Here is a 15,017-nt window from a genome sequence, read left to right on the forward strand (position 1 = left end):
ATTTCCAGGATGTAATTAGGACAATCCTGTATCCTGAGTTTGACACCTTTTGTCTCTCCTTTCCCTACCCCAAAGCAAATTTCAGCGTATTGAGAATAAACGAGCATCTGGATGACTTCTAGCCACAAGGTCACTTATGCACTACTGAGAGATTTTAAAAATAAAATACTGGATATAAGTTTACTTTAGGCAGAACATCATGATTTAAAAAAACACTTGCTAGCCGAACACACTTGAAGTTCTAGGGAGTGGGTGTTACATCAAGTTACAACGAAAATACAGCACAGAAACAGGCCATGCGGCCCAACTGGTCTATGCTGGCGTTTATGCTCCACACGAGCCTCCTCCCTCCCTACTTCATCAGTATACCCTTCTATTCCTTTTTCCCTCGTGTTTATCTAGTTCCCCCTTAAATGCATCCATGCCATTTGCCTCAACTACTCCTTGTGGTAGCGCGATCCACATTCTTACCACCCTATGGGTAAAGAAGTTTCTTCTGAATTCTGTATTGGATTTATTAGCGACTGTTTTATATTTATGATCTCTAGTTTTGGACTCACCCACCAGTGGAAACATTTTCTCTGTGTCTACCCTTTCATTATCTTAAAGACCTCAATCAGATGTAATCAATTTGACTCTCTGTTCAATTGTTCAAGACCATGCATTCCTCAAAGGAACAAACACAACATATCATAAGTAACTGGCCAGCAGAAAGTTTCTTTTTCTTCATGGTATTTCTGAATGTGTTTTCCATGGCACACATCATATGTCCAGTAAGATTCAATCCTGTAAGAGCAACTGCTCTGTTTAAAGATTGTTCCAATAGCTCACCAGGCTGTATGCCTTTGTAATCATGTCCTTCATCCTGGTCTCTGTTTCCAATTGATGACAACATAGATTTGTCGCTTTCATGTCCACTGTAGCCATTCTTGGGCTTTCAGGCTTTCTTATCAAAAGATCGGGGCGGGGGGGGGATAGTGTCTGGAAGTCTTTGCTTATCTCCCCCTGCCTTGTCCTGATGTCTCAGGTAGTGGCCAGGCTGTCAAATGCAGTTTTCTCTTTGTTCAGTATAGGTAAGAACACAAATCTCCAAGAGAAAGTTATCAATTTAATATTCTCAACTACACTTTCCTGACTTTCACTAGATTGTACACTTATACCAGATTGATATCTTTTGATTTAATTACCCATAATCACCCAGGGCAATGACTTAGAGAAATTCCCATTTGGTGGTGTAATTTCCCTGTTTCTACCTTATATTCTCAATCAATTCCTCTCATCCAATTTTACACATCCCATTATATTACCATTTTATCTCATTGATGAGCCCTAGAAGAACTTTACTGTCCAATACAATATTTACAGTCTGGTCCAATATCTTAATTTTTTTTTAATATGCTTGAATTCTTGGACTGCTTTTCATTTCCCAAAAGCAACAGACAATTCATTAATTTTCTTCTGTCACCCTTTATCCCGGGACCAGAGAGGACTCCACATATGGTTCCGTGAATGAATCTAATTATTCCTCCTGGAGTAAGGTAATCAGCAAAGGAAGCATAAAATTATGCCCAATATTTCCTTCTATAGTGTGGGGAAATATCTCCTTACACTAAGAAACTTATTTTAACTAAACGCAAAGGTTGTTGCTCAGTGAATTAAAACAGACGGCGGTGTCCTTGGAAGGGGTTAACTTTTTTTAAACAAAACGTACAACCAGGATGGTATCTCAATTTTCAAAATTGATGCCCTGTACTAAATCAGATATTGTTCTTTGATTTACAGTTACACACTAACTCCTTACACATCAATTCACACCCACCAATACTCAACACAACTCCAATCCGATCAATTCATGCTCTCCAATAGTCAAAATAACTTTATCATATATGAAAATGAATCTGTTTAATCTCATGTCTAGAATTTGAGACTCTCACATTTTTTGTAAGAACCAGAATTTGATAGGTTAGTTAACCTTAATAAATCCAATTTTAATTCAGCAATATCAAAATTAAACACAAGACAAAACAATTAAAATTATCAATATAGCATGTTACTAAAACCCAGTAAATGACATCGTCTTTCGTTTCATTCTTTCTTGAGGCGAGGCGTCTTTCCAAAAACTGAAAATACTGGAAATAACTGCTTTCACAGCTAAACAAAATCTTTGTTACATTTCACAAAAGAGGAAAATAGATAACAAGCGTTAAAATGAGCTGTAGCCCAGAACAGCGAAAAGAAAGTGTTTACAATGAGAACAGGCTCTTTAAAGAGAACAAAACAAAACTGAACTGAAAACAAAAGAACAGATCTGTAGCTTGTGAACCTCTCCCTTTCTCCTTCTTGATTCCATCATAGAACCCCATACTGTACCGACTCAAAGTCTCAAGCTCACAGTCTGTGTCCTCATCGAAGCCTGTGGTGAAGGTCCCGCCATCTTTTTGTTCTTCTTTCTTCCTCATTTTTCAACCTACTTGGTTGAATTTCAACTTCCTCTCTTAACTTCCCTAACTCCTGTGGCTGAAACAAGAAGACCCCCACTTTCCAATTCTCTTTAATTTCCTTCTCCTTCACCATTTTCATCATCTTAATCTCCATCTCACACAAAGTCTGACAGATTTTAACTAATACAATACAAGTTCCTATTTTAACTCCTCGTCCTCCTGCACAATTTGTTCCCTATTTCTCTTTCACTTCAAACATCCATTCTGTTGCCTTTTGACACGAGCCCCTTCAGGACTGTTTTAAAAACGACACTAAATCTGTTACACATTATTTGTCAAACTTCTTATCTCAGGCGCTCTCAACATCGGTTGAGCTAGCCATTCTGTCAACATTAACGTGTTAATGAACCATCACTATACTACTGGTACGTCGCAATGTCCTACATTCCCGAAGGTTCCCTTCCTTAACTGACTAGGTGATCAATCCTAGGATCTCGCTTACACCAAATATGCCAACAGCTATTTTGTGTAGTCAATTTGACTCTGGTCAATTGTTTGAGACTGACACCATATTGGTTAAAGCCATATGACTTTATTTAGCACAAGCATGAATCAATACATTACAGTATTTAAGCAATAGTTTACAAAGCACAATTGAGAATTATATTACCCCGTTGTCCTTTGGGTAGATGCCGCGACCCCGTTCCTTTATTCACGTATTCTCGTTCACCCGCCTGGTGCTTTCTTTTCTGTCTTCTACACTAACAAAGTCTCAGATCCACCCAGAAATACCCTAAAAAATGGAACTGTGGAAAATACTTCCAATCAGGTATTTTCCCCAATACTCCCCTTAATTTACCCAATCATATGGACAACACAAACTTGTCCAGATGAGACTGAGCCTTATGCCCCCCACCACCCGCCCCCTTATCTCATTCTTAGTGCAATGTTTCTCTGTCCCTGCAGTTGATGAATCATCCTGTAGGCCTTGAAGATAACAGGAGTTCCAGCTAGCTCCAACATTCCAGTATGTCTGAAGGAGTGGGGATACCGTTATGTTCCTCCTTTAATTTGCAATAACAGAATGCTTATGGCTGTTAGTCATCCTGCAGCTACAGTAAGTTAATTTGAAAACAGTCTATGTTGTGGTACAGCAGTTCTAGCTAAAGCCTTGATTATTTAACCCTTTCGAGCCTGGTTCCCCTAAATACTTTCTAAACCTATATTTCCTTACACAGGTCACCCATCAACCTTCTCTTTTCTAGAGAGAAGAACCCCAGCCTATTCAGCCTTTCCTGATAGGTATATCCTTTCAGTTCTGGTATCATCCTTGTGGATCTTTTTTGCACCCTCTCCAATGCATCTATATCCTTTCTATAATATGAAGACCAGAACTGTGCACAGTACTCCAAGTGTGGTCTAACCAAGGTTTTATACAAGTTTAACATAACTTGTCTGCTTTTAAATTCTATCCCTCTAGCAATGAATCCCAGTGCTTGGTTTGCCTTTTTATGGCCTTAATAACCTTTGTCTCTACTTTAGAGATTTGTGTATCTGTACCCCGAGGTTCCTTTGCTCCTCTATCCCATTTAGACTCTTAATATCCAAGCAGTTTGTGGCCTCCTTATTCTTCCTACCAAAATGCACTACCTCACACATATCTATATTGAAATTCATTTGCCAATTACATGCCCATTTTGCAAGTTTATTAACATCCTGTTGCATTTTGACGCATTTTTCCCTTGTATTAACTACACCCCCCAATTTGGTGTGGTCTGCAAATTTTGAAATTGTACTTCCGAATCCCAAATCCAAATTATTAATGTAAATTGTAAACAACAGTCTTCCCAGCACCGATCCCTGTGGAACATCACTTCCCACCTATTGCTAGTGCATTAGCAGCTCCCTTATGTTTGTCTCCCTAATATCTGTCCAGTGATACCTTACAGAAAGTGGCTGCTCTGTAGCTATTGAACAAATATAGCAATGTTACTACACATCTCTGGAGACAGGAGAAAAGCAGAAACAAGCAGTTTTTATTTAATATTTTACCTCCTCACTAGGAAAAATTCTGTATAGTATAATAAACTTGGGATCAAGAATTATAAAGTGATCCGTAGATGGAAAAGGAAAAGGACTTGGGTGTGATTATGATCATCTGTTGAAAATTTCCATTGTGAATCAGTACCAGCAAAACTAAAGTACAGGGTTATATCCTGAGGGGAATAGGCTATGAATATTTTTTTTTAAGTTAGCCTAATCAGTTAAGGATTCCTGATGAGGACACATTTGATGTATTCTGGATACTATGACATTGATGGGTTGAAGAGGGTTCTGAGAAGAGTGATGAGAATGAGGAGAGTCTCCGAGCTGAATTTACATTGGAGAAAAGATTGAGAGAGGACATGATCTGGATCTTCTGCTGAGATATACTGAGGTGGGTATTTGCTGTGAGCACAGAATTGGCAACAGGTTTGAGATTAACAAGCTCTAGCCGAGTATAAATTAGAAGATTGTCCCTGCTCTTCGCTAGTAGTAGAGCAGATTCCCAAGAAAAGCAGCTAATGCTGTATCCATTAACTTCTTCAGTGAGAGCTCGATAAATAAACAGGAATAAGACTGAAGTTATAGAGACTTAGACAGAGATCAAATACTCCAGTGTCTTCTGTAGAGAGAAGTTGGTCATGGTTCTATGTTTCTATTAAATAGTGATATGGGGATGCTGGCATTTTGCCTGATTTACATTTTGAGGATCAGACAGTTTTTTTTAATGCAGAACTTTCCCTAAGCTAGTCCTATGATAGGATGCATTTTATGCCTGTAGATGGAGCAGGCTTCAAGGAATGATTTCTATGCTTGCATTTCTGATATGTCACACACCACGAGAGAGATTGCAGTTTGCTTAATAAGTTTCTTGCATCTACCCTACCAATAGGTAGAATACTAATCTAGTAGAATGAATATTCCACATCTTCAATTGATAAAGTGAATTGTTTGTGATAATGAAGTTCATCACAAGTTTTGAATAATTACTGGTGTAAACTATTAGCAACATAACATTTTGGCTTATTCAGAAGTTTTGGTTTTCATTTTTGTTCTATTTTTCTTTCAACATGCATCTGTTGCTGTAGCATGTCACTGAAGCAGATTCTTCTCCAGTGCTGTGATTCTCCTGGTAATCTCTTTCTGCAAAGTAATGTCACTATTAAATTACAAAACTGGAGTACCACCAACATTTGAGACTCTGGAGTGACAGAATCTTTTAAGACTACCAATGAGTGACAAAACAACTAAAAAAAAAACTTGTAATCTTTTGATTGCAAGTAGATTCACACTTAACCACAAAACCAAAGATATTTACAGCACAGAAAGAGCCATTTGGCCCATTATGTCTGTGCCATTTTTTTGCCAGACCAATCCAAAACTAATCCCACTGCCCTACTGTTTCCCAATAGCCTTGTGTCTTCTAGCCAATTCTGGCCTCTTGTGTAACCCTGATTTTCATTGCTCCACCATTGGTGGCGATGCCTTCAGCTGCCTAGGGCCTAAGCTCTGGAATTCCCTCCCTAAACCTTTCTGGCTCTCTATCTCTCTTCCTTTAAGTCCCTCCTTAAACCCTAACACTTTGACCAAGCTTTTGTTCACCTGTCCAACTATATGTGGCTCGGTATCAAATTTTGTCTGATTATCATCTGGTTTACTCAGTCTGATTATCATCTGATACTTTTGTCTGATTATCATCTGGTTTACTTCGTGTATGTGAAAGGAAATAGTCATGTCGGGTGGATTCAAACTTGAGCTTTACACCCTGGAACTACTTAACCTAGGTACAAGGAACCCACTCTTCCATCTCAAAACATATTGAATTTTTTAGTTCTCATGAATCCCAGTTTAGATTCTTCAGGCGTTGGATCTGGCAATTGGGCTGAACCTATGGAGTATGGTGGCTTAGATTCCAATCACAAATAAAACTACTGGAAACATAATCCACTTTATACAGCAGATACATCTTACCTATAGATTTGTGTTATATAGAACAAAACCTAAACATGTCAAAAGATAATTATATACAAGCAGGAGTACCTCCACTATTTTTTTTAAAAAGGGAGCTTCTTCTAAAAGTAGGTAAGGAAAGATCAGAGAGGGTGGGGGGAAGCATTCAGCAGGAAAGAAAATGAAAGGAGTTAAAGGCCATAGAGTAACTTACCTACATTAAAAGGCAGTGGGCTAAGGATTGCTGCCATTTTAAGTTTACTAATAGGAGCTACTGTTGGTGGCATGCTGGAATGCATTAAGCCACTCGCAAAACTGCAGTGTAAACAAGATGGAGCTTGTGCCACTAAAAGCAGTGTACACCACAGGAGAGATGATTTCAATAAAGATCTCAATAGCAGAAGCAAGCAGTTGCTCGCCATTTGAGGTGGCCAGATTTTGGCTAAACAGCTCGAGTACCTACATCCACCCTGTAAACTGCCAAAGAGGTTTTATCATTGACCTGTATGGACAACTTCTAACTATTGGGGAAGATGCAGGGCCAGGTGAAATGATCACCATTTGTGGCTTTAAAATTTCCATACAAGCAATGATTTCAAAGTGGATCCAGCTGCCATAAAAGCCAGCTCACTTTTTTTGGCCAATATAATACAGCATTCACCAATGAAACTGAGGGAATTGAAGCACAGAGATAATAAAATAAGCCAGAGTAACTTGTGAGAATTAGTAATCAGTATTTGTAAATGGGAGAACGTGGGAGGTGACTGGTTTGTGCTTATTTGAAAGTTGGCAAATCTTTAACTTCCAATTATGTAAATGACAACGGTCGCATTCAAATATGATTTGCATCTTATTTCCCGAAGTTATGTCCGGTGCACACAAACTCCAATTTATTTTTCTCCCCTTTCATCTCCTGATGTTGGGTGTGCCAGATGGCATGTCAGGTGATTCAAGACACTTTATTTTGGACTATAAAAGTCCACCCAAACTTAACTAAGTATTATATTCATAGCTGGATACTAATACTATTGACACCTATTCTATTATGAGCCATAAGTAATTGCGCACTCATGACTCAGGGCACCTCGGCTGAGTCCCGTTCTCCCAAGGTGGCAGATAACTAATCTACTCCCTCTCTTTTACACAGCCGTTCTTGTTTTTACCTTTTTCAGCCGACTGTGGCGAACAGACTTCCTTCCACACGAGTAGATAGAAGTAGAGCCATAGTTACTGCAGAGGCCCCACTCTTATCTATACTTTCTCAAGGTAGTAGACTCAATTCACTCCTTTCTTTATCCAGTATTTCCTATTGTCCCTCTGCTTCTACTTTCTTAACCTTATCTTCCTATTCTGTCTGGTTTGCTCAAAAACATGTTTTCTCGTCGCTTCATGTCAGCAAAAGTCTGTCAGGCTATGTGACTGGCTGTATGTAAAGTCCCCACCACTTACAGCAGGCACCTTTGCATGAATGCGATTTGTCCACTATTCGCAATGGCCGGTATAACATGGCACAGTTGCAGGTTCCCTTTCACTCACTCTCCCGTTATACAGTACCTGCTTTCAATTTAACTGTCTCGCTACCCGTATAGTATATTGAAATCCCCTCTTTAGGGTTGCCAACTCCAGTTGGAGATCTTCCTGGAGGTTTCATCACATGACCTCCCGCCTCCATCCACCCCATCCAATCAAACAGCCTTTTCTCCCCATCTCCAATATTTTTATAACTAATAAGCAAAAATGTTCAAAGAAAATGAAAAAAAAATGTTTTAATGCCTCTATGATTTTTCTCAGTTTGCTCGCAGCAGTGTTCAGGAGGTTAATCTTTAATTCCTGGATACTCCAGGACAATCCTGGAGCGTTGGCAACCCTAGCCATGAACCAAGACCCAGCGAACAGCAAATGCCTTAGAAGTGAAATGAGCTGCAAACGGCCCCGACACCTGACTTGGGAATGCCCGATAAACATAATGGATAAAAAATTGAATGGAGAAGTGTTGAGTTTCTCAGCATTGCTGCTCACAAATCAGGAGAGAAATGAAATACAGTGGGTGGACTACTTCAAGATTAGTGAGTAAGCACAGCTGTTTCGGCCTGAAATAAACGGAGCACTCAAGACGCTATAACCGGCAACTTTAAAATTGATGTTAATGCAAATGGCTAATGGTTAGCGCATTTTGACCCATATAAGCGAGAGCCCGTTTTAAATTTGGGACGTTTTAAGTGGTGGGGACTGTACTAACTCAAACTAACCTCGCTTACCGATTATGCCTGTCTTAGCCATTTTGTCATTGTTTAATGCTAAAACATATATAGAACCACATTTATTTTCTAACACCAGTCATGAAGTCTTCCTATGCCACATACCTATCCTGCCTGAAATGATGAACACAGAGAGCAAGTTCGACAGGTGGTCAGAGATTATTACCTGCAACTTCCACGGGGCTTCTTCCCGAGTGTCCAGGCAAGTGCTCGAGAGAGCCACAGGAGTGGCCAAGGAATTAGCCCTCTCAGTTTTTATGCTTAGTAGATTAGTAATTTCTTTATTTTGTCTTCTACAGTTCCACAAACATCACTCAGTCTCCTATGTGGATTCAAGAGCCCATGTACCAGTGTAGAAAACAAGCATTAACATAGAAACATAGAAAATAGGAGCAAGATTAGGCCATTCGGCCCTTTGGGCCTGCTTCGCCATTCAAAATGATCATGGCTGATTGTCTAACTCAGTACCCTGTTCCCGCTTTTCCCCATATCCCTTGATCCCCTTAGCATTAAGAAATATATCTATCTCCTTCTTGAATATATTTAATGACTTGGCCTCCACTGCCTTCTGTGGTAGAGAATTCCACAGGTTCACCACCCTCTGAGTGAAGAAATTTCTCCTCATCCCAGTTCGAAATGGCATATACCATATCCTGAGACTCCAGCATTTTCCCCACTACTGATGTTAGGCTAACTGGTCTGTAATTCCCTGTTTTTTCTCTCTTTTTAAATAGTGGGGTTACATTTGCCACCCTCCAATTTGTAGGAACTGTTCCAGAGTCTATAGAATTTTGGAAGATGATCACCAATGCATCCACTATTTCCAGGACCACTTCCTCAAGACTACACATCAGGAGGACCACCACCAACCTCGGCCCTGTCCTTAAAGTGTGCATATTCCAGGGTCACTGAATACCGACCTGGAGCACTAATCCCGATTTCCCCCTCCATAGTCCTGTGGAAGAGAACTCAACTGTAAAACCCTTGCTGCCATCACACCAGACGTCAGTTAAGAGATTGGCAGTAAACCCTGGAGCTTCTGGTCTGCTTGGCTCTGGTTGTACTCTGGTGAGGGCGATGGTTCCTCTGGGGAGTACAGCCAGAGCCAAGTCCACGGCACCACAGGTGGCTCAGCTGTACCGGAGGGGGGGGGAGAAGAAGATCGGGAAAGCAATAGTGACAGGAGTTTCTGCGGTCGCAGATGTGATTCCAGGATGGTATGTTGCCTCCCTGATGCCAGGGTCAATGATGTGTTTTTGTTTATTCGTTCATGGGATGTGGGCATCGCTGGCAAGGCCAGCATTTATTGCCCATCCCTAATTGCCCTTGAGAAGGTGGTGGTGAGCCGCCTTCTTGAACCACTGCAGTCCGTGTGGTGAAGGTTCTCCCACAGAGCTGTTAGGAAGGGAGTTCCAGGATTTTGACCCAGCGATGATGAAGGAATGGCGATATATTTCCAAGTCGGGATGGTGTGTGACTTGGAGGGGAACGTGCAGGTGGTGTTGTTCCCATGCGCCTGCTGCTCTTGTCCTTCTAGGTGGTAGAGGTCGCGGGTTTGAGAGGTGCTGTCGAAGAAGCCTTGGCGAGTTGCTGCAGTGCATCCTGTGGATGGTGCACACTGCAGCCACTGTGCGCCGGTGGGGAAGGGAGTGACTGTTTAGGGTGGTGGATGGGGTACCAATCAAGCGGGCTGCTTTGTCCTGGATGGTGTCGAGCTTCTTGAGTGTTGTTGGAGCTGCACTCATCCAAGCAAGTGGAGAGTATTCCATCACACTCCTAACTTGTGCCTTGAAGATGGTGGAAAGGCTTTGGGGAGTCAGGAGGTGAGTCACTCGCAGCAGAATACCCAGCCTCTGACCTGCTCTCGTAGCCACAGTATTTATATAGCTGGTCCAGTTAAGTTTCTGGTCAATGGTGACCCCCAGGATGTTGATGGTGGGGGATTCGGTGATGGTAATACCATTGAATGTCAAGGGGAGGTGGTTAGACTCTCTCTTATTGGAGATGGTCATTGCCTGGCACTTGTCTGGCACGAATGTTACTTGCCACTTATGAGCCCAAGCCTGGATGTTGTCCAGGTCTTGCTGCATGCGGGCTCGGACTGCTTTATTATTTGAGGGGTTGCGAATGGAACTGAACACTGTGCAATCATCAGCGAACATCCCCATTTCTGACCTTATGATGGAGGGAAGGTCATTGATGAAGCAGCTGAAGATGGTTGGGCCTAGAACAGTGCCCTGAGGAACTCCTGCAGCAATGTCCTGGGGCTGAGATGATTGGCCTCCAACAACCACTACCATCTTCTTTTGTGCTAGGTATGACTCCAGCCACTGGAGAGTTTTCCCCCTGATTCCCATTGACTTCAATTTTACTAGGGCTCCTTGGTACCACACTCGGTCAAATGCTGCCTTGATGTCAAGTGCAGTCGCTCTCACCTCACCTCTGGAATTCAGCTCTTTTGTCCATGTTTGGACCAAGGCTGTAATGAGGTCTGGAGCCGAGTGGTCCTGGCAGAACCCAAACTGAGCATCGATGAGCAGGTTATTGGTGAATAAGTGCTGCTTGATAGCACTGTCGACGACACCTTCCATCACTTTGCTGATGATTGAGAGTAGACTGATGGGGCGGTAATTGGCCGGATTGGATTTGTCCTGCTTTTTGTGGACAGGACATACCTCGGCAATTTTCCACATTGTCGGGAGATGCCAGTGTTGTAGCTGTACTGGAACAGCTTGGCTAGAGGCGCAGCTAGTTCTGGAGCACAAGTCTTCAGCACTACAGCTGGGATGTTGTCGGGGCCCATAGCCTTTGTTGTATCCAGTGCACTCAGCCATTTCTTGATATCACGTGGAGTGAATCAAATTGGCTGAAGACTGGCTTCTGTGACGGTGGGGATATCGGGAGGAGGCCAAGATGGATCATCCACTCGGCCCTTCTGGCTGAAGATGGTTGCAAACACTATCACAGAGCAGCTGCAGAAAATTGTGAACGGGGAGGGTGAACAGCCAGAGTTCGTGGTCCATATCGGTACCAACGACATAGGTAGAAAGAGGGATGAGGTCCTGCAGGCAGATTTTAGGGAGCTGGGAAAGAGATTAACAAGCAGAATTACTACCTTTGAGGTCCTGCTTATTAATCTCTTTCCTAGCTCCCTAAAATCTGCCCGCAGGACCTCAAAGGTAGTAATCACCGGATTACTCCCAGTGCCACGCGCTAGTGAGTACAGCAATAGGAGGATAGAGCAGATGAATGCGTAGCTGGAGAGCTGGTGCAGGAGAGAGAGCTTTAGATTCCTGGGGCATTGGGATTGGTTCTGGGGGAGGAGGGACCTGTACAGGCCGGAGGGGTTGCACCTCAACAGAGCTGGGACCAATGTCCTTGCGGGGAGGTTCACTCGTGCTGTGGGGGAGGGTTTAAACTAATTTGGCAGGGGGATGGGCACCAGGATGTAGCATTGGAAAGGAGAAACAAGGTGCACAAAGGATTGGGAGAGGCTGTTAGTACTAGAGTAAGCAATAATACAGTATTAGGTGGGATCAGGCTAAGAGAGAAGGTCTAAGATAGGTTTAGAGTGCATGTGTGTAAACGCAGAAAGCGTGGTAAATAAGGTTGGGGAAATGCAGGCGCAAATAATCACATGGGAATAAGGTGTCATGCCGATAACGGAGACCTGGCTCAAAAAAGGGCAGGATTGGGTCCTAAATATTCCTGGATACAAGGTGTTCAGGAAAGAGGGGGGAGCGGCCGTATTGATTAAGGAGAATACTGCCGTGCTGGAGAGAGAGGATGTCCTTGAGGGGTCAAGGACAGAATCTATTTGGTTAGAGTTTAGCAACAGAAGAGGTATCATTTCACTATTTGAGATACTAGATGGGCTGAAAATTGTTAAAGAGGAGGTATTAGAAAGGCTGGCTGTACTTAAAGTAGATAAGTCACCCCGTCCGGTTGGGATGTATCCTAGGTTGCTGAGGGAAGTAAGGGTGGAAATTGCAGAGATACTGGCCATAATCTTCCAATCATCCTTAGATACGGGGGTGGTGCCAGAGGATTAGAGAATTGCAAATATTACAGCCTTGTTCAAAAAAGGGTGTAAGGATAAACCCAGCAACTACAGGCCAGTCAGTTTAACCTTGGTGGTGGGGAAACTTTTAGAAACAATAATCCGGGACAAAATTAACAGTCTCTTGGACAAGTGTGGATTAATTAAGGAAAGCCAGCACAGATTTGTTAAAGGCAAATCGTGTTTAACTCGCTTGATATAGTTTTTTGATGAGGTAACAGAGAGGGTAGATGAGGGCAATGCGGTTGACATATATATATATATATATATATATATATATGTATGGACTTCCAAAAGGCATTTGATAATGTGTCCCCACATAATAGGCTTGTCAGCAAAGTTGAAGCCCATGGAATAAAAGGGGCAACGGCAGCATGGATATGAAATTGGCTAAGTGACAGGCAACAGGGAGTAGTGGTGAATGATTGTTTTTCAGACTGGAGAACAGTGTACAGTGGTGTTCCCCAGGGATCGGTACTAGGACCACTGCTTTTCTTGATATATATTAATGACTTGAACTTGGGTGTACAGGGCACAATTTCAAAATTTACAGATGACACAAAACTTGGAAGTGTAATAAACATTGAGAAGGATAGTGATAGAATTCAAGAGGACATAGACAGGCTAGTGGAATGGGCAGACATGTGGCAGATGAAATTTAACACAGAAGTGCGAATTGATACATTTTAGTAGGAAGAACGAGGAGAGGAAATATAAACTAAAGGGTACAATTCTAAAAGGGGTATAGGAACAGAGGAATCTGGGGGTATATGTGCACAAATCATTGAAGGCGGCAGGGCAGGTTGAGAAAGCAGTTAAAAAGCATACGGATCCTTGGTTTTATAGAGGTATAGAGTACAAAAGCAAGGAAGTCATGATGAACCTTTATAAAACACTTGGTTCGACCACAACTGGAGTATTGTGTCCAATTCTGCGCACCGCACTTTAGGAAGGATGTGAAGGCCTTAGGGAGGGTGCAGAAAAAACTTACTAGAATGGTTCCAGGGATGAAGGACGTCAGTTACGTGGATAGACTGGAGAAGCTGGGGTTGTTCTCCTTGGAACAGGGAAGGTTGGGAGGAGATTTGATAGAGGTATTCAAAATCATGAAGGATCTAGACAGAGTAGGTAGAGAGAAACTGTTCCCATTGGCAGAAGGGTCAAGAACCAGAGGACACAGATTTAAGGTGATTGGCAAAAGAACAAATTGCAAATGAGGAAAAATATTTTACACAGCAAATGGTTAGGATCTGGAATACGCTGCCTGAGGGGGTGGTGGAGGCCGATTCAATCATGGCTTTCAAAAGGGAATTGGATAAGTACTTGAAGGGAAAAATATTGGAGGGCTATGGGGAAAGGGCGGGGGAGTGGGACTAGCTGGATTGCTCTTGCAGAAAGCAGGCACGGGATTGATGGGCCGAATGGCCTCTTTCTGTGCTGTAACCATTCTATGATTCTAAATGTCTCTGCTTTGAGACACTCCGGCTCAGAGTCCTTGAGCTGGAGTGCGAGTTAGAGACACTCTGACACATAAGGGAGGGGGAGGAATTTTGAGATAATTTTCTCCAGTGTACAGTCACACCTCAGAGGAAAGCACAGGTGCAGGAAGAGAGTGTGACTGTCAGCCAGCAGGGTAGGGGGAAACCGAGGGGAGATGGCAAAGGAGTTCCTGCAGACACTAGTCCTATCCAACAGGTACATTGCACTCGATACCTGTGAGGATAAGGAGAAAGACTGTGGGGAAGACAGCCACAATGCTGACTTAGGCACCGTGGAGCAGAGGGCTGTCCAAAGGTGGTAGGAGGAAAATAGAAATATAGTAGTTATAAGGGATTCAATAAATAGGCGGATTGATAGCATCCTCTGCAGCCACAATCAAGTGCCCCGAGGATGTGTTCCTACCTAGTACCAGGGTAAGGGATCTCTTTGCGGCTGGAAAAGGAGGGGGACGATCCAGTTGTCGTGGTCCATGTCGGGACAAGTGACATAGGGAAGAAAAGGGAGGAGGTCCTGCTGAGGGAATATCAGGAGTTAGGAGCTAAATTAAAAAGCAGGACTTCAAGGGTGATAATCTAAGTATTATCTTCTGAGCCATGTGCTAATTGGCATAGGGACAAACAGATCAGGAAGGCAAACACGTGGCTAAATGAATGGTGTGGGAAGGAGGGGTTCCATTTCATGGGACACTAGAACCAGTACTGGGACAGGACGGAGCTGTACCGTTGGGACAGGCTGCACCAGAACTGGGCTAGGACCAAAGGCCTA

The sequence above is a fragment of the Heptranchias perlo genome, chromosome 2 (genome assembly GCF_035084215.1).
Source record: "Heptranchias perlo isolate sHepPer1 chromosome 2, sHepPer1.hap1, whole genome shotgun sequence".
Classification (NCBI taxonomy): Eukaryota; Metazoa; Chordata; class Chondrichthyes; order Hexanchiformes; family Hexanchidae; genus Heptranchias; species Heptranchias perlo.